General features: G+C 40.0%; 1 protein-coding gene across 3 annotated transcripts in view; it reads left to right on the forward strand.

Annotated features, from left to right (window-relative positions):
- The first annotated feature begins 956 nt into the window (after nucleotides 1-956).
- HTR4 (5-hydroxytryptamine receptor 4) overlaps nucleotides 957-21,527 on the forward strand; it is a 325,752-nt gene continuing 305,181 nt past the window's right edge. For all 3 annotated transcript variants that reach the window (XM_072146216.1, XM_072146215.1, XM_072146217.1), the window contains exon 1: nucleotides 957-1,199. The gene's annotated coding sequence lies outside the window, so the exon portion shown is untranslated. The remainder of the gene's footprint in view (nucleotides 1,200-21,527) is intronic.

Raw genomic sequence — 21,527 nt, forward strand, 5'->3', positions numbered from 1 at the left:
CCTGAGTATTGTTGCTGACCATGTCCATCCCTTTATGACCACAATGTACCCAACATCTGATGGCTACTTTCAGCAGGATAATGCGCCATGTCATAAAGCTGGAATCATCTCAGACTGGTTTCATGACAATGAGTTCACTGTACTCAAATGGCCTCCACAGTCACCAGATCTCAATCCAATAGAGCATCTTTGGGATGTGGTGGAACGGGAGATTCGCATCATGGATGTGCAGCCGACAAATCTGCGGCAACTGTGTGATGCCATCATGTCAATATGGACCAAAATCTCTGAGGAATGCTTCCAGCACCTTGTTGAATCTATGCCACGAAGAATTGAGGCAGTTCTGAAGGCAAAAGGGGGTCCAACCCGTTATTAGCGTGGTGTACCTAATAAAGTGGCCGGTGAGTGTACAATTGATAGCAATAATATGCTGTAACTGGACAACCCCTTTAATTATTGAACTACTTGACTGTCGCATTGGGAATTGGATGCACATAACTGAGCCCAGCAATGCCACCTGTGGTAGTTTAGAGGTACTGGTTACTGGACTACTGAATTTTTGAGGGAGCTAAAAGCAATGCAACAGCACCCAATATATTTAGGACAGTTTGGGGTGCTGTATCAGTACTGGGTTAGCAGCATGTGATTTTCTCACAGGACAGGTGCTAGCCTCTCACACACAGCCTATCCGTGACTGGTGTGACTAGCTGTGCAGATTTAGAGCTTTTTCTACTGCTGTGTCGTGTTATGTCCTCTCCCAGCACTAGGCACCTGTGTGACATTGAGTGACAGTGCTGGGGCTGCTGTATCACACTTTCCCGCCTCAGGAATGTGAGGTAAATGAGGTAGTTGAGTGTGTGGAGCTCCTCATCACTACTGCACTGCTGCGCTGTGATTGGCCGAGGCGCTGAATGAATGTGTATACAAGGAGCAGTGGAGGCTCAGTCAGCTGCTGGTGCACCAGTCTGCACAGCTCCAGGTGATAGTGCGCTGGAAACTTCCTGAGGGGGGCGGCACTGCATGGGTTAATCTGGGGAGAAACAACTCAGGGAATGAGGACACTGCAGGGGACCCTCTGGGACGGAGAGTGAGCGGACATTGTATACATTCACGTCTTGTGAGTCCATGGAAGGATGAGGACTGCTATGTGCTGGAGGTAACATGCATTTGGGACTCTTCTCTGCACCCCTACTGCAATGGTAAGACTGCATATGTGCATTTAGGGGGTCAGTGTTGTGCATGTGGAGTCCTGCTGACTCCTTATGTGGAGGTAGATGCCCCCCTTAAAGTGACAGCACTGTAATAAAAAGGTCACGTCTCTGACCGCTGTGTGTGGACTGTGCCATAAGATAAGACCAATGCAATTCCTGGGGTCATGAGTGTATGACCTTTGGTGTAACTCCTCTGCCTATACTTGTCAGTATACCTATGTGTCAGCAGCCTTGCCTAATGTTATAGGACACCTGATCTGTCACTGTGGAAGCTTGGTGCTGAGCCCCCGCTATCTACATAACAAAGCTATAAGTAGTAATAGTAGTCAGCATATGGCTTTATATAGAATCACAAGATTACAGCTTTATTACATTTTTTCCGTGCAATAACTCTAAAAATCTCAGGTTTCGTTCTCTGACAGTTTTAATATATCACATAGGAACATAACCCGAAATGCTATTATTCTAATAATATAGATAATTACTGCGTGGGATGTATGACAATATAAATGTGCCTTGTAATTGGAAAATGTTCCTCATTGTATATTCCCTCATTATATTCCAATTAAATGGGTATAGTGACTCCTGTGTGGAGGTGATATGGTTTTTATTTAATAACAACAAATCTACAAATTTGGGGATTTTCGAATATTATTTTCTAGCACAGTATAAGGAAAGCTTAATTTATTGTATGGTGATATTGATTAAAATCTAAGGCGCTGTGCCATGAAAGTATTTTCTATGCTAATTCACTATATTCAGAAAGGAACGTGAATCTTAAACATTCAGGTGTGACATCCCACTTTCCTGTCAAGTAAAGTGAGATATAGGACACCAAACTGTAGGCTTCTTTCACTGGTGAAGATTTCCAAAATGACACCTGTGTCACTTTGGTAAAAATGGCTCCTTTATGGCAATATAAATGTACACCTACATACACTCACCATTAGCTCTCTAATAAATTGCTTCTGTGCAAAAATTATAGTTCCAATGACATTGCCAGTAGTTGGGCACTTGGCAGCAGAGGTTACTGGCTGCTTGTACACAAGACCTAAGGGAAAGGCAGTAATGATGCTGGATCGGAATGAGTGTTATACTATAACCTCTGAACTGTACTATAATCCTATTTTACCATGGCCTCAATAGTTTAAAAGTCACACCATAATATTTCTATATTGCCCAACTTTGAGGTCTGTCCCAGGTTTTTATCTTCTCTGTGGTTACAACTGCTGGGACCCCAACATAGCATTTAAAATCTGGCCACATTTCCATAATGAATGGTGTAACATTCAGTGCATATGTCGTCCAATCAATGTCTGAGACTTCGGGAAATAATACACAGCGCTCAGTTTTCTCTAGTAGTGCATATGCTTCACCTGTCGCTCTGTTCTGTAGGGAAAACTGCACCCCATTTTTGTTGATTGCAGGGATCACATTAGTTAAACTCCTATTGATCAACATTTTATCCCTCGTTCTGTAAATAGAGGGTAATGTGCAATTTTCGAAATCCACTTTAAAAAGAATGTGTCATTAAGAATATGCAGACACCCTGACTATACATTGCGTCACTTACATTTTTATGTACAGGCAGTCCCCGGGTTACATACAAGATGGGGTCTGTAGGTTTGTTCTTAATTTGAATTTGTATGTAAGTCGGAACTGTATGTTTTATCATGGTAGCTCCAGCCTGAATTTTTTTGGTCTCTGTGACCTTTGGATTTTAAAAATGTTGGGATGTCATAAGAATCAATATTAACACTAAAGCTTCATTACAGACACATTTGATAACTGTTGTAGCTGATCATTGTAGACTAGGACTAAAAGACAATAAATTACCAATATCCAGAGGTCCCTCTGTAACAAGGGGTTGTATGTAAGTCAAGTGTTCTTAAGTAGGGGACCGCCTGTAGTGTAAATTTCTTAACCAATGAGTCCATTACATGACCAGGACAGATTTTCAACCCAATGAACTGAAATAGATTTTACCAGTAAATTACAGCAAGCAGAGTTGCTGAAATGAGAAAAGATTACCTTTCATTGAATAATAAATAAAGTAGAATCTAAATCTTCTCTACCTGATATGTGCAATACTCTCATAAGTTGAGTGCTGTGTTTGAGTGTAATGCTACAAGCAAGTCGTTCCAGGAACATGAGGGAAACTAGATTCACAGCTCTATTTCCCAATAACCCAGTATAAATGGCACTTCCTGTTTTGTGAGTTCTTACTGCTGTTTACTAATGCTGCTCAATGATATTTTACTGCCTTCTATTATAATCTTTGTATTTATGTTTAGTTGGATCATTGGTGATGTGATCTGTTTTCCTCCTTGTTATTGGCATTCCCCATTCTTCTTCCATGTATAATCAGATATTCTTTGTGACTAGCAGTATGGTTTATATTATGGATATTTTATTTTTTATTATCCAAGACCATTGGGATAAAACATTTACTAGATTTGACATAACAAGTTGTGCTGCGAAATCTTCGTTATATGCAGAAATTTGAGCTTCTCTATGAAAACAAGTTCAGTAAAAGAGACCAGTGAGCAGATTGTTGTAGATGCCAGAGCCTATGGTCATTACAGCCGTCACAGAAATAATGGGGAAGATTGGCAAAAGTGTTGCATAGTAGAACAGTACATAGTTAGACTAGAAAGTCTTCTACTGCGCCAGATTTATCAAACTGATGCAGCACTATAAATCTGCCCTAGTTTGAGTCTGTCTGTTCTTTCTTTGTAACATCTAATAATTGGTCTAGTTTACTCCAGAAATCTGCTCCAAAATTGTAGTGCGCTTTTTTTCCTACACCCCTTTGTTTTACTTGTTGGAAAAGTGTTAAAAATGTTCTAAAATATAAATGGAGAACAGCATTTCAGCCAGTTTTAGTGCAGATTTTGACATCCTTGTGTTGTAGACAGTTTGTTTAATCATTGTCCTGGTTAATATTTCTTACCTTAAAGGGAACCTGTCACCAGGAGGCCTATTTTTAGCACTCCCCCAGTCCCCACAGAGCATAGTACATACACTGCCAAAGAGTTTTTGTATAAGAAATGGGTTTTACAGAAAAAAAGATGTTATATGGTACATTTCAATGCCACGTACTGTGTAAATAGACACCTGTGGATAGGGGATAATATTTAAACTTCAGACAATCTCTTTTTAACTTGCTTTCTGTGGATTTTTAAGCCAATACTATCTCTAACTACGATCTTATTTCAGATGTTTAATTCCACTTGCCATTTTATTCTGTGCAATCCAGGGTAGACACTGGAAAATCGCATCTAAAATTTGTGGACACAACGGAAATGTTTTAAGAGCATTTAAGAAAAATTGGATGTGATTTAAAACTGCAGTACAACTGCATTTTAGCAGGATGAGTTGCAAATTTAAAGTGTTAACATTAGGCAGATTTAGCAATTTGCTCTGAAACCTGGCATACAAAGTATTCAACACAAATAGCAATAGGGAAGGGCTTGGCAGCAAAAAGGTGGATCTTTAAACATGCCACAAAAATACAATAACATTTTGGCTTATACTTTTTTCTAAAATAAAACCAATAAATAAGTGGTGTTCATTTGAATGGAACCTTTTTCTGGTTCCTCACTTCCCCATAGAGAATTGTGTACACATTGTAGGTTTTTATAGTAAAACTGGCTCTTTCTGAAAAGAGTAAGCTCTGTATACAGAAAGGTAAACGTTAAACGTCTCCCCAGTATGTAGCCTCAGAATGCATATGTTGCAATGCAGGTAGACTAACCGTTATATAATAATGTATTAATAATATCTGTAGTGATGGAAAGGCTAAAGTGAGCTTCCCCTTTAATCTGCACTTGCTATTAGTCTTTATAGCTTGTTAAGTGTGAAAGCCTGGCAGCACCTCCCTTCTGTCTGCCTGGCACCACCAATAAAATAAGGTGGCATCACTTGACTTCCTGGCATTTTGTAAATACTGAGGATTTTAACCTCTCCTCAGCAACTAGTAATGACAGTGATCCATTTACTGTATAGTCCTGGCGTATATACACACAAGTAAAAATTCCTTGGCTTTCTTAGCCTAAAAATAAATGTGTCCTTGGATACAGTAAGATTACACGATATATTGTATTAGTGATGTCTGCCATTCCCTTTGCTTATATTTAAAGAATCTCAGTATATCACCCTCACCCCCCTTTTCCCTCTATTTTTTTTTTTTCTTGGTGTAGTCTCTCACGCAGTCTCTATTATTTGGCTTATTTCTGATTTGTAGCTTTTTGCTGTAGCGTTGAAGCAGTGTTAAATGGTTTCAGCCTCCTGTATCATTTCCCGTGGGAAGCTCTCTCCTTTATATACACTACCAGGATTTAGTTTGTGTTGCAGTACATATTGACGTCCTGTACAGAGCAGAGGGGCAGGGTTACACCTGGGTTATAGGTAATAAAGGTGACTTCCTTAAAAGGTGACACACAGAAGAGGCACGGCGCTGTTTGCATATTGACTTTCCTTGTCCTCTTCTGCTAACCCCTGCATGCATCCAAGTATTTGATTTGACAAGTGCTGGCATATGGCAGTGCCCAGATGTTGCCTCTGCAACAAGTCCATGCTATCTTACCAGTATTAGTCCTACTCCCCAGTGTTCAGCATTCTCAAGATAGCAATTTTGCAAGCAGGTGAATTTGCTAATCTAAGCTGCAAAATTATAATATACATGTCTGATTTGGATTATAAAAACCATTGACACAAAAAGATTGGAGGCTTTACATGCACAATGCATATGAGGTTTTAGTCAGCATTGTATAAAATGTTAATGCGTATGTATGTTGACAGTAACAATTTCAATGTACCTGACAGCATGTTGCCATTTGTAGCAGTCTATTGTTGCTGACTTAGACCAGACAACAGACTGTAATAAAACATCATGTAGATTGCTGAAATAAGAACCAGGGGGGATTTACAGTAAATTTTCTTTAAGCTGTATCTCAGCCCTCCTGCTGTTGAAGAGAAAATGACTGGTAAGAGCGGTGTATTAGCGATTGCTGTTAAAGTAGTTCCATAATAAATTCTTGAAGAGTGGAAGTAGTTGTAAGGTACAGCTATTAAAGGGTCTGCATTATCACAGACAGATCCTTTTAAATGGGTTTAATGGACACATTTCATCAAAGAAAATTAACACCTTCATGTTCTTTTTGTTCTCAAAGTGAGAGTGTCAGTCCCCTATGCCTGGAAATTTTGCATATGCTACACCCACTCCTTCTCTTTTTAAAAGTGCATATCTGAATGTGGGCTGCTCCTATATCCCGCAAGTGTCGAGGAAAGCGGTGGATAGAGGGAGCAGAAGATGGTCATGGCCCATTCTTAAAGAGAACCTATAAACCGAGATTAAACCATTACATCACGGCACCTTATCAAATAGAATAAGAGTTTTCAGCTCATGTTCCATTTATAGTTCAGTCTGATGGCATAAACTATGTGAGTATCATTGTATAAGATTGGAAAAAGATGCAGGTCCATTAGTCCAACCTATAAGAATTGTACGGGGTGTAACAAAATGATCAGGATGGTGAAATATCTTGTGAAATGCATATCAGATCGAAAAAATAAAAATATGTTTGAAAAATGTTTTTGAACATTCTATCAATGATATCAAACTTGGCCACCTACCCCCATCCCCAGGAAAATTACATTATTATATTGATTCAATGTATGATTCAAGTCATTTTCAGATGGCGCTTTAATTGGTGAAATTCAAAATGAGTAAAATATTGTTCTAAAATGGGGATATCTCGAGAAATACATATAGGACTGAAAAACAAAAAAAAATGTGACGCATATTTATTAAAAATCCATCCAATGATGCTAAAGTTGACCCTGTATTTTCACCCCTTGGCGATGAGGTAGAAGTTGGGTCTAATTTTTTTTTATGTAGTAATTACATGCTGCCTAAAGTGGACACAGTCATTTTCTGTTCTCTTTAAGGGTTGGTTAAATGTGGGTCCCTGGCCTCAGAGCTTGAATAACCTTTTTCCCACTAAGAACAGGATAGTGCTTAACCTGCTGATCAGTGGGGATCTCTGTGCTGAGACCCCTGCAGATTGTGAAAACGAGGGGTCCCTCGGCTGCTCATGACCATTCTGCTCCATCAATCTATATGGAGCTGATGGAGATGGCCAAGTGTCATGGCCCATGACAAAATACGCCATCCTTTAAACACTTAGACCTAAATGAATAATTTCATACCTTGTGGCGTCCCAGAACCTCTGCATCAGTATTGGTTCAGGGAACCGTCAGCAGTAGTGGTGATTATATAGATGGATAATGTGGAGGTGTCGGTGTCATATGTATGGCGTATGTATGACTGGTGGGTAAGAAAGGAATAGGGTGTATTATTGGTATAAAGGGTCACCGTGGTATTGCTGTGTCTCTCCCTATTGTGACCCTCGATGAACTGTGAACCTAATAAACCCGAAGAACTCAACTCGGAGCCACACCCTTAACTGGGTGTGCCCACAACTGGAACCTGACCGTGGAAACAATACAGTCCCTGCGTTATCCCTTGGGTGTGTGCAAGATTACAATTTATCAGTTCTGTTGCAGAGAGTAGAAGTCATTCGGTCAAAAAATGCTTCCCAACATGACATGTTTCGCCTAATCATAGGCGTATATGATACACCAAATAAAATCACGCCCTGCTCAGAAAACCAAGTAACCCATAGACGATCCTCTCTTGACACAAAAGTACCCAAAGGAGAAGTGTCTTGGTACACACAATGGAGTCCGGATTCTCTGCAGGCCAATCCATGCAGACTGGACGGCAGGAGGCGCCATCTCACCACTTCCCTGCTTGTCTCATGCTATGTGGTGAATTCAGAGCACATCCTATATCTGCCCTGATTTGTGGTGTGGCTGCGCCCGCATCCCTCTTCTCGTGTCTTGCAGCTCGCAGGACTTACAGATGTCTTTATGTACCCTTACACTATTTATCTTGGAATTTGTTACTCTACCCCTTTTTATTGAAACAGTCATGTGAGCTCTTGAATATCTGACATATCCTCTTTAACCCCTAGGGGACACAGCCTATTTTGGCCTTAAGGACGCGGCCCCATTCTTCAAATCTGACCTGTGTCACTAAGTGGTTATAGTTTTGGAACGCTATGAGATATTCAGGGGATTTTGAGATTGTTTTCTCGTGACACATTGTACTTCAAATTAGTTTAAAAATTTGGATGATATCTTTTGTGTTTAGTTATGAAAAAAAACTAAATTTGGCAAAATTCTTTATTTTCAACGTTCTAAATTCTCTACTTTTGATGCAGATAGTCATAGCTCCCAAATAAATTCATAACTTACATTTCCCAAATGTCTGCTTTATGTTGGATGGTTTTTTAAGATTCCACATATTTTACTAGAATGTTATGAGGCTCAGAATTTGGGTGCCATTTTTCAAATTTTTTGTAAAATCACCAAAACCTGTATTTAGATGGACCTGCTCAACTTCTAATTGACACTGAGAGGCCTAAATAATAGTGGGACTCGTAAAATACCCCATTGTGGAAACTACACACCTCAACGTATGAAAAACCACTTTTAAGAAGTTTGTTAACGCTTTACGTGTTTTATAGGGGTTAAAACAAAATGGAGGTGCAGTCTGCAAATTGTAATATTTTTTCACAATACACTCATTTTGGGTGGAAAATTAAACATTTACAATGGATTAAATGAATAAAGGCTCCACAAAGTTTGTTACCCAATTTCTCCTGAGTACACGGATACTCTATATGTGGTGGTAACCTGCTGTATGGGCGCACGGCCGGGCATAGAAGGGAAGGAGGCGCCATGCAGATCAGATTTGCTATGTCATTTTGTACAGGCTATAATTTTTTTTCTTTTTTTAATGTGGACCTATAGGGGCTTATTTCTTTTGCCACATGAGATGCACTTTTCTGCTACGTAATTTGGGGCAATCTATAGGCTAATTGGTGAGATTTTATTAACTCTTTGTTGGTGGAGGAAATGAAAATCATCACTTTTCAGGAAGATTTTTATGGGGGGTTTTTTTTTTTTTGGCTGTTTACCATACCATAAAAATAGTATATTATTTTTATTCTATGGGTCGCCACGATTACAAAAAGACCTCATTTATATAGATTTTTTATTTTTTTCCCATTTTTAGTGCATAAAAAGTAATTTGGCAAAAATGTTGTTACTTTTAGCATCACCGTCTTTCATATGCATAACTTTTTTATTTTTCACCTCACAAATCTGTTTAAGGGCTTATTTTTTGCGAGAAGGATTGTTCTTTTTAGTGGTCTTATTTTAGAGTGCATAACATTTTTTAAATCCCTTTTTAGAGCATTTTTATAGGGTATTAATTGAAAATGATCTTTTTTCTGGAGCTTTTTTTTTGTTTTGTTTTTTTACGGGGTTAACTTTGCGGATCTAATAACGATTCTGTTTTATTCTGCAGATTGTTACGGATGCAGGGATACCAAATATGTGGGGGTTTTGTGTCTTTTATTCAATTGTACTGAATAAAAACCAATTTGGAGAAAATCTTGTTCATTTTAGCATCACCATCTTTTCATATGCATAACTTTTTTATTTTTCGGCTGACAAATCTAGTTAGGGGCTTATTTTTTGCGAGAAGAGTTGTTCTTTTTAGTGGGCTTATTTTGGAGTGCATAACATTTTTTAAATTACTTTTTAGAGCATTTTTTATAGGGTATTAATTAAAAAATTATCTTTTTTCGGAACGTTTTTGCGTTTTTTTTTTTTCTACGGCGTGTACCGTGCGGGTCCAGGAAAGATTCTGTTTTATTATACAGATTGTTACGGACACGGCAATACCAAATATGCGGGGTTTTTTGTGTTTTTGTGTTTTTTATACTTTATTAAGTGTTTTTATGGGAAAGTGACATTTTAGGGGCTTATATTTTTATGTATTTATTTTTTATTTATTATAATGTGTAGTGTTAAGTGTTTTTGCATATTTTTACTTATACATACTTGAACTTGAACCAGTGATGCTCTGATCACTGGTTCAAGTTCAATACACTGCTCTACAATACTATTTTATTGTAGAGCAGTGTAAACTGTCTGAGCAAGCTTGCGCATGCTCAGACAGTTTACAGTCAGACCCGGAAGGGGTCTGGCTGCCATGGAGACCGGGCAGCTCCGGGGCACATGCCAGTCCTCGGAGCTGCCCAGAAGAGGATCGGATCCCCCGGTAAGCGGCACGGGGGATCCGATCCACAGCGCAAACACCCTTACACGCCGCGGTCATGTTTGACCGCGGCGTGTAAGGGGTTAACACCCGCGATCGGAGCCGGCTCCGATCGCGGGTGTTAGCGCAGGCTGTCAGCTGTACTAGACAGCTGACAGCCGCTGCTTCTGGTACCGGCTCCGTTCGTGAGCCGGTGCCAGAAGCAGGACGTTATAGAACGTCCCCGTGCGCTAAGCATCTAGCCCCGGGGACGTACTATAACGTCCTGGTGCGCCTAGGGGTTAATATCTTGGTCAACAAACAAACACAATAAACTTTACCATCCCTCCCCTCTTTTCCCCTACACTGTGCCTTTGTTGAAAAGTGTAGTGCAGGCGCCCCAGCTTAAATCTGCCACCTCCCACCAGTAAAATCGGTCCCCAAATTTTTTCTGCACTGAGTTCCATCACCCATCGCTGCTTGCCTCTGCCCATCTCTGGGTGTGTGAAATGGTAACAAGATCTACAGTTTCCTACACAGTGCTCACTGCTAAATCCTCCATGCAGTGATAGGAACAGCATTCTGATAAGAGGAAGATCAGAAAAGTCATGGAAATGTATGACTCTTCCTTGTCCACACATGGCTCACATTCTAAGCAACCTACCTGTATATTTTGGAGTGGGTGAAAATCTGCAGACCTGGAGGAAACCCATGCAAACTCATAGAGAACATACAAACTATTTTCAGCTGTTGACTTGATTCAGGCAGGGCCAGCGCTATGGGTAGGCAAAGTGGGAATTTGCCCAGGGCATGAAAGAGGAGATATTCAGGTTTAAAGTGAGAATATCAGGTGTGATATATATATATCACTCCCGACAGAATTTTTTAAATTAATATCTCAGTTTTCCTGACATTTAAACACAGATTTAGATTCATATGAAAGAGGGCTCTCTTTCATAGGAAAAAAGAAGTGAGGTTCTGTGTGTCACAGAGCCAGAGATGCAGCTCTCTGAAGTGCCCCCCCCCCCTCCAGATTCTTAGCTGGCAGCTTTAGGGAGAATTTGCTGGACACAGGAGCTGCTGCACCTCACAGATCGCATTTCCATGGGACTTCCCGCCATTTTCGGGATTTGCGCCGCTGTGACAGGGATTTAGAAGGGGATTGTGTCTCACACGATTGTATTGCGGGGCCGGTGTTCATGCGACAGAAATAAGGGGGCGGGGGGGGGGGCGGGACGGTCCGACTTATTCGGACTGAGCATGGGATTTAAAGGGGTATTCTCATCTGGGCACTTGCATTCAGTTTCATTAATCTGCCATATATAAACATTTCTTCAATTGGATGTTATTAAAAAAAATGTTCCTGTGTGAAGATAATTTCTCATAAATGTAGCCATGTTGTCCCTTAGAAATGAGATGGCTTCCTCGGATACGGCCACGTCTGATAGAGTGCACAGAGAAACAAAAGGTTATTGTATATAAAATGTCCAGGAGTTACTGCAGGTCCTACAGCCATCCTGTGGTAATGATCGCTGAATCCTGGTGGTCCGGCAGGACTCTATAGCACAAGTCTGGCCACCGCTGCCAGAGTATGACGTGGTCGTATCCGAGGAAGCTATCTGGTTTCTAAGGGACAACATGGCAACATTTATGAGAAATTATCTTCACACAGGAACATTTTTTTTAATAACATCCAATTGAAGAAATGTTTACATATGGCAAATGAATTTAATTAAATGTAAATGCCCAGATGGGAATACCCCTTTAAGATTCAAATTGTGTCGCAAAACAATGCTCACATGCACCGGGAAGCAGGTGAACTGTCGGACCTGTCTGAGCAGGGAAGCGACACATGCAAGATATTGGGCGCACGATCTTAGTGAATCGCGTCAGAGTGCATTATGGTCGGACACTCCGTACTTCAAGAACTCCGGACGGGTTAGAAAATGTGCCTCACTTTCTCTCTTATTACATTATATGCGATACGATGAACATTTGATCCTCTTTGTCTAATGTGGCTACATATTAACTTGGCGACCCAGAACATGTCCATAAAGTTTTTATTTCACACCATCCTCCATTATTTACACCTATGTTATGATGATCTCGCTCAGATTCTTATGAACCACGGAGGGTTCTTATTGTGCGGCTAATACATTGGTGCACATAAAGTGACTTTTGCTATCTCATTAGCTTGGTTTATGGATATATAGTTATTTATTTGGGTTACCATTGTGTAAGGGGGCAAACAATGAGAGTTCTGTGAAGCTCAGTGCAATTTTCTGCAAAAATAGTTTGGTGTATGTATGATCTCCTCATATCTTTCTGTTTTAAGATAGTGTGTTTTCTTTACATAAGTATTCTGGATTTGTACATATTTTGGAGGAAATTTTCATGTAATTTTTGCATTTTCTTGCTGTTTGCTACAAAGTTTCATGAAGGTGGTAATGCGTATGAATAAAAAAGTTATTGTTTACATGGTGATTTCTGCAAAAATTTGATTTTGACAGAATAGGAGCTTTTTATATTGTGTGATATATTTTAACCCCATAACGCAATAAGACGTACCTTTTACGTTTTATTGTGCATGGGGTAGTATGAAGAGTGCTCACGGGCTGAGCCCTCTTCATACCCACCGGGAGCTTGCTTCACAATGAAGCAAACACCGATCGCTAACACCTGCGATCGGTGCTTGCAAAGCTGGCAGCAATCAGTTGCCATGACAGCCTCAGATCACACAATGATCCCAGGCTATCATGTTTTAGGCTATTGTAATAGATGGTGTGGAAAATCCACATATACTGCCATACTGTAGTCAATGTAAATATATGGTAGGATGAATCAGACAACCTAGGATTAAAGTACCCTAGGGAGTCTGAAAAAATGGTTAAAAAAATAAAAGTAAAAATATTTATATTAAAAAAAATTTAAATTTCCCCCTTTCTCTAGAAGTCATACAAATATAAATAAAGAGTAAAACTCATAAACCCATTGGGTATCGCCACATCCGAAAATGCCCGATCAAAATGTTTTTTTTTTTCACTGCGTTTAACCCCGGAACGGAAAATGGCGCCCAAAGTTGCAAATGGCATTTTGAAAAATTCAATAAAGTGATCAAAAGGTTGTACAATCCTAAAAATAAAAGCATTGAAAACCTCATCAAGTTCGCAAAAAATTACACCAAAGTATGAAAAAGTTATTAGCGCAAGAAGAAGGCAAAATGAAGAATTTTTTTTTTTTTGTAAATGTATGAAAACATTATAAAACCTATACAAACTTGGTATCCACATGATTGTATTGACCCAATGAATGAAGTAGACCTGTCATTTAGGGCACACAATGAGACTTAAAATCCAAGCCCACAAGAAATGACGCAAATGTGTTTTTTCATCAATTTCGCCTCATTCAGAATTTTTTCCTGCTTCCCAGCATATGGCATAGAATATTAAATACCATCACTATAAAGTGCAATTTGTTATGCAGAAAACAAACCGTCACACAGCTTTCTACATGGAAAAATAAAAAAGCTATAGATTTTTGAATGTGGGGAGTGAAAAACAAAGACGCAAAAACGAAAAAGGGCCTGGTCCTTAAGGGGTTAAAAACATTTGTGGATAGCAACCAAATATGTTGCAGTTTTTGTTTTAGCATTATAGGGAGTGTAAATTCTTGTTGCAGTGTATTGTGGTATATATAAATCTGCTCACTTTGTTATTTTTAAATCCTTTTTAGGCATAAATCTCCACTTCGATGTGAGTTTTATGTAAAAACATACGTTATCAAGGCATTTTCAATGCACTTTTTGTTTAATAGTTTGTGTTTGTAACAAAGTTACATGAGGGTGGTCAAATGTTAATATTTCATATTTATCTTCTATCATAATAAGTATAATTAATAATTCCTTTATTTATATAGCGTGCACAGAGCTTTCCAGATCAGTCCCTGTCTCCATGGTGCTCACAATCTATTCAACCTACCTGTATGTTTTGGAGTGTGGGAGGAAACCCACACAAACACAGAGAGAACATACAAACTCTTTGCAGATGTTGACCATCACTGCAAAGCTGTAAAGCTAACCACTGAGCCTCTCTCCTCTATCTATCTCCTATAAAATTCTCCCATATTACAGTTTGTACCATACTAAAGGGAGCCTCTTACTGACTGTGACTGGTCATAAAATAGTGTAAAAGATAATGGAGCACCTTTACTAAGGGATTTGCGCCGCTTTGCACTTTAGTCACGGTGCCCGTTCTCCAATGTTTAAATGGCTTGCACAGGTATTCAAGTAGCGGGTGCATTGTGATGGTGTTGCATGCAACCCCTTTTTGGCACGGCTGCGCTGACACAATTTTGACAATGCGACTGATTTGGATTGAGCGCAGGATTTAACTTTCAAATTATTGCAAGCCCTAGCTCGAACATGCACCACTAAAGATAGTGAACTCTGCCAGCAGGGCCGGCTCAAGGCTTTAGTGGGCTCCTTTATGGGCTGCCCTCCCCCGCGTGGAGACACTGCCCCCGCCCCCTGTATACACACTTCTCCCCAGTAAGGGCGCTGTCCCACGGGCGCGGTTTTGTCTGCGTTTGCAAACACAACGTGGGACAGCGCCCTAAGTAATGTGTCATGTCTCCCCCTGACCTCACTGATGCAGCTCTCCGTGTGTTCACTGCTTTCCCTGGCAGGTCAAGTGACCATGACATCATCAAAGGTCCTTCAGCCTCCAGGGAAAGCAGTGAGTGCAAGTGTTCTCATCAGGATATGTGTCCTGAGGACACAGATCATGATGAGAGAGGGAAGGAATCTCCCGGGCAGCGGGGCTGATGTCATGAGCCCCAGATCTTTTGACCTAGCGACGCCCTTGGACTGGTACAATTGATCCAGGGGCCCGAGTGGGCCTCTCCAGTACCCCGGGGGCCCCAGCACTTGCCCAGGTTAACCGGGTGCTGGCACCGGGCCTGTCTGTCAGACCTGAGCGGGGAAGCGACACATTCATGATATCGGGCGCATAATCTTATTGAATCGCAGTAAAGTGCATTGGAGTGGGACGATGCACTTTCTGTGAACTCCGGTGACTAGGTAAGTAAATGTCCCCAAACATGTTTTAGGCTAGACAGTGAACACCAAAAAAGTCAAAAATACATCTCGTCTTTCAAAAAAAAGTCCTCACATTAATGGAAAAACATTTTACAGTACTCGTACTTTTGCTTAACAAAGTTTATGATGGGTCTTCTATCTTTGGATGTATTTAAATCATTAAAAAAGTTTCCCGAACAAAACATAAATTCTGAAATCTCAAAATCACTTTGAGTTGTTGAGTTGGTATTCAAAAGTTATATCCACATAAAGTGGATTTCAAAAAATGTGGCTCCTCCTTATCTGGCTGCACCTTAAGAGGTTAAAAACCTTTTCCAAAAAGCTGTTACTCTATGGCATCTTTCTGAAGTTTCGGAAAGATTTGTAATGCTGGGCTATGGAAACGTAAACACTCTCAACCTTCTGTTGAAAATGTTTAAGAATCTTTTTGATGTTCACAGCAGTGTGAAGTTTCTTTTTATCAACTTGCCTCTTTATCTACAGTTTTTTGTATTAAAATAATATCTTATAATTATCCCCACTAAGAGATGAAGCAATATTAATACTAAGGTATTCTACTGCCTGTTCTGGCTTTCATGTATGTACAGCTATTACTAAACTTTTGTCTTAGAAACAAAAGAAGAAAATACACACGGATCTTGCAACTATAGAGCTGAGAGGAGTGTAGAGCTGTAAGGCTTCTGTCCTTATATTTATCTTGGTTGTCATGGTGACACAGATAATTTAAACACTGGAGAATGGAAGGAAGAAGGCTAATTGGTCACTTTCTCTTTATGTAGCTGGCAGCAGCACCATCCTCACTTTCTCATTCTTGCCAACTTACCCTTCAAAAACCTCTTCATGTCCTATTTTTGTATAGCACAGGCATCATTTTGTGCCTATGTATAATCAAACGACGTAGGGACAGACGGGCAGATTACAGGAGGTAATGGCAGTCTACCTGTGCACATACCATAGGTGTGTGTGTTATAAAATTGTTGGTATCCCTCATTTTTAATGACAGAAAAACCCACAATGGCCACAGAAATAACTCGAATCTGACAAAATAAATAAAATTTCTAGGAAAATGTACAAATGAAAGGAAGATATTGCTTTTCAACCATGCTTCAACAAAATGTAAAAATAATGAAACTCAGTCGCAACAAGATAGTGGATACAGTACTGAATCGAAGTCCAAGAGGAATAGTCCTTAGAACAAAGCTCTAATTAGAAAACCAGTAATAGTAGTCTAATAAAATACAATAGAAAGCACAAGCACGGTACAGAGCTGAGATATGATGTAACCAGTGACATCTGATGGGACTGAGCAGACATATATAGGAGATCCTGGACACTCCTGCAGCAGCTGTCAATCAGGCTAGTAACCCTTGCTGGACAGGGATGAACTTCAAAGAGCAGGGTGTAGCTCACTAAATCAAAACGCAGCAAAAGCTAAGTTGCAGTTCACACACAGGAAATGCAAACAATTTAACGCCACTTAATCTGCCAACTGTGGATAGAAGTTTAAGGGGTTTTGGTAAGGATGCTACAGTAATGGGCTAAAACTAGACAGCCTTGGGTCTTTGTATGACCCTAGGCTGTCATGGTAACAGATCTGGGAACCAACGACGATCTAATATGGTGGTGTCCATGACCTTCTGGCTTTTTACCGCCGCCGGCAGCTTTGTAGGCACCAGTCGCAGGTGGGTGTTTGATGCGGTATGCAGCAAACAGAACCCTTGGGGTCCAGTAATCAGGTGGTAGAACCAGTAATTTGCTGGTAGATGTCCTTTAAAGATGAACTTCAAGCACAGAGAACATCGGTGTCAGATTGCACCATCCGTCGCTGCTTGAAAAGGTGTACAAAGTACAAAAATGGACTTAATGGGGGACTACCAAGGAGGACACCATTGCTGAAAACAAATCATAAAAAAAAAACAAGACTGGAATGTCTACATGTTGACAAGCCACAATGTTTGTCAGAAGACAAATGAGACTAAAATGTACCTTTTTGGCAAGGCACATGAGCTTCAAGTTCAAACTGAAAAATGAAGAATATCTTGAAATGAAAACTCTCCCTACTGTGAAACACAGAGGAGGCTCTGTTGTGTTCTGGGGCTTCTTTGCTGCATCTGGCACAGGGTATCTGTGCAGGGTAAAATGACCTATCAAGATTATCAATGGATTCCAGAGAGAAATGTGCTACCCAGTGTCAGAAAGCTTGGTTTCAGTCGCAGGTCATGGATCTTGCAACAGGATAATGATGCAAAACGCACAGCTAAAAACACCTAAGAGGAAAACCTTGGAGTATTCAGAAGTGACCTTCTATGAGCCCTGACCTAAATCCTATTGAGCATCTTTGGGAGGAGCTGAAACATGCCATCTGGAAATGGGCCCCCTTCACACCCCAAGCAACGGGACCAGTTTGCTCATGAGGAGTAGCCTAAAATGCATGTTGAGGTTCAGAAGTCTCACTGACCGTTACCGAAATAGTTTGATTGCAGTGATTGTCTCAAAAGGCTGTGCAAATAAATACTAATATTTCATTGAGATTTATTTATTTTTTTAAATCGATGTCTGCCGTTCATTTTCATACAAATTTAATTACACTTTTTGTCAAAGTCAAGTTATTTTTGTGACAATAGAAAGAAAGCCACCGCTCACTCACATTTTTCCATTAAGATTTGGAGATTTTACCATTACTTGCTAGCCTCCAAATTTTACTCATTTCAGACAAAGTGACTCCCCTGATTTTGCATATATGTATAGGGACAAACGTTTCCTCATCTTTAAATGTTTTAAAATGGAAAGGTATGCTAGAAAGGGCATTACATACTTTACCAGAGGAAGCTGTTTAGTGGTGTAAATGCTGGTGCCAGTGCCCATTTAACTTGCTAATGACCACCATAACTTTTTTTTTTTTTTTTTTTTTTCGGTTGGTATGGAAAGATTGCAGGACTTTGTCCTGCAAAAAACAGTGCTTGGCTGTGCTAACACGGCTCCAATCCTGTGTGTTTAACCCTTTAAACACAAAGGTCCATCATGGATGCTTTGTCAAAATGGAAGCAGAGTGAGTGAGCTCTCTTTGTTGCCAATCGGCACCCCACAGCTGCGATTTTTGGTGTGCAGATGACGGCAACTTGGGGTCTGGTGAAGGGCACCAGGGCTGCCAGTTAACTTTCTGTTTGGCGGCGCTGGATGTGTGACCTAATTGAATGCCAGTCACTAGATGACCGTATGATGCACTGCAATACATGTAGTACAGTTTATTAAACAAGAGATCAAATGATCTCCTGTCAGTGTCCCCTTGTTGGATAACGTATTAAAATGTAAAAAAAAAAAATCACACAAATCACCTGCCCTCGATTTTATATCATCTTAAAAGCAATCAAAAAAACTTTTTGAACCCCTATTCTTTGCAACAAATAAGTAAATCCTTATATGTACAAGAAGAAATTCCAATAAGAAAACTCCAACATCCCAGACAGTTGAAAAATGTTAAGTCCATTCTATTTTAAAAAACAAAATTCATAAAAACATGTACAAAACATCACATGTGTTTCAGACCGTTGCGGTCCTTAGTCATAGCATAAAATTAGTGACCCATACAGAGCTTTAAATCTAGGTGGTTCGCAGTAATTCCACACACCTTTCAGTCCAAGTAATGATGAAATACTGTCACGGCATACATGGAATCAATAATAACAAAAAATATATATATTTTATATTAACAATAAATGGAGGAATGTGAAAAACATTCAGTACAAATGGAGAAGATAAAGATTTTTGTAATTTATGCCCAGAAGAGATCGTATTTGTAAGGCCAATATCCAAAAGGCTTTGCGTATGCGAAGCTCTCTCATCTAATCCCCTCCCCTCCCCTCCCCTCCCCTCCGTGGGGGTGGAACTCTTTCTATTGGGATAACATGTATGCTAGACATGTTTCCATGATGTACTTGCTTGTAATGTTCTGATAAACCCAAAACATTCTCACTGAGAGAGATCCTGTTTGGGAGTCGAGTCTGTACGGTGTTCAGATATTCTCCTCTTAACCTTAAAGGGGTATTCCAGGAATCAGAATAAATGATATACAAGTGGGCACTCAAAATATAAGCTAATGTGTAATTAGTTATTTAAAATTTTGCTCCCCTTAGCAGAAAATGCTGGTGACTGTAATGAAGAATTAAAATGCTACTGGCCCTTTAATCAGTCCGTTAATTTCCTCTGCGCGGTCCATTGCAGGACAGAAGATGGTAGCTGGTCACATGTCCACATCACATGTCCTGCACCTCCCTGGGCAGGTCATGTGATCACCACTACGTTTGGCTGTTGTCGGTTGGTTGCAGTGCATCCAGTATGGCCAGTGTTGTGGTGATGGCAGTTACACATCATTACTATGGTAACAGAGCAAGAAAACTTGTTACATCACTGGGAGCAGAGCATAAGAGGGAGGAGGAGTTACTGAGAACTAAAGGATCATGGAACTTGTATTTTCCAGTGGCGGCCATCTTGGTGATAACTCCACCTACTTTAGAGAGGCCATAAATTTTGTAAATCATAAAATCTAATTATTTAAGCTCCGTTTTGTGACTAATGACATTGAGTATTGTTGTATTCATTTATTTATATCATCATGGGTTTTTGTGTCAGACGTTCATATTCCCGGAATACCCCTATCGGCTTTTTACGGCGGTCATTAAGGGTACTTCTTCTGACGCGTACGCCTTTCTACGGCGGCGCGTCAAGAAGTTTTCGGGACACCGGGTCTCGCTGGTGCCAGTGTCGGGCTGTGATATCACAGCCCAGACCCGGCACTAACACCCGGGATCGGAAAAACTCCAATCCCGGGTGTTTAACCCCTTACAAGCATGACCGCGGCGTGCAAGTGTGTCCCCCATGGATCGGACCCCCCCGGTGAGCTTACTGGGGGATCCGATCCCTCCTGCCTCAGCCCCGTGTTCCGACGAGTGACCCGGGGCTGTCGGCTCCTCTGTGACGGGTTTCGCCTCCTGGCAGGACCCGGCTGTGTAACTGAGCATGCTCAGTTACTTACACTTGTATTGCAGTGTATACTGTATTGCAGTGTAAAGGCTTGAATAAGCGATCGGATGATCGCTTATTCAAGCCAAGAAGTAGAAAGTGTAAAAAAAAAGTTAAAAAAAAAATTAAATAGTTAAATAAGTCCCATAATCTCCCCAGTAACACATAAAATGTAAATAAAACACAAAAACACGTACATATTTGATATCACCGCGTCCATATTAATCTGTACAATAAATCTAAATCAATATTGAACCCGCTCAGTTAACTACGTAAAAAAAAAAAACTCGAAAAACTTTCCATAATATACAATTTTTCATCAAACACCATCACAAAAAATGTTCTAAAAAGTGATCAAAAAAAGTTACGTTCCCTAATATGATACGACTGAAAAGAACAACTGTTTTCGCAAAAAATAAGCCCTCAACCAGATCTGACAACAGAAAAATACAGAAGTTATGGCCCTGAAAAGTTGTCAATAGTAAAAACAATGCGATTTTCTCCAGTATTGGTTTTGCTCAGGAAAATTGAGCAAAAATAAGAAACTATATAAATGAGGTAACACCGCAATTGTAGTGAACCAGAGAATAAAGATAAAATATTTTTACGTTACGGTGAGCGGGGGAAAAAATTGCTAACAATCCAAAATAAAAATTGATGATTTTGTTTGTGTCCCCCTTGAAATAGTTAATAAAATCTCATGAATAAGCTTTAGACTCCCAAAATGAATTATCTATACATTGTATCTCATCCCGTACATAATAAGCCCTCATATGTTCGCATTACCAAAAAAAAAATTTATAGGTCGTACAATGTGACAATACAAATCTGCTGTGAATGGCGCCTCCATTCATTCTATACTCGGCCGTGCGCCTGTACAGAAGTTTACCACCACATAAGGGGTATCAGTAAACTCGGGAGGAATTGGGCATCAAGCGTTGCAGTGCGTTTCATGATTAGTATGAACCCAATATAAAAATTAATATAGCACATGTACACATGATTCCATATTCCATGCGTGCATGTG

Source organism: Engystomops pustulosus, chromosome 4 (assembly GCF_040894005.1).
Source record: "Engystomops pustulosus chromosome 4, aEngPut4.maternal, whole genome shotgun sequence".
In the NCBI taxonomy this organism is placed as follows: Eukaryota; Metazoa; Chordata; class Amphibia; order Anura; family Leptodactylidae; genus Engystomops; species Engystomops pustulosus.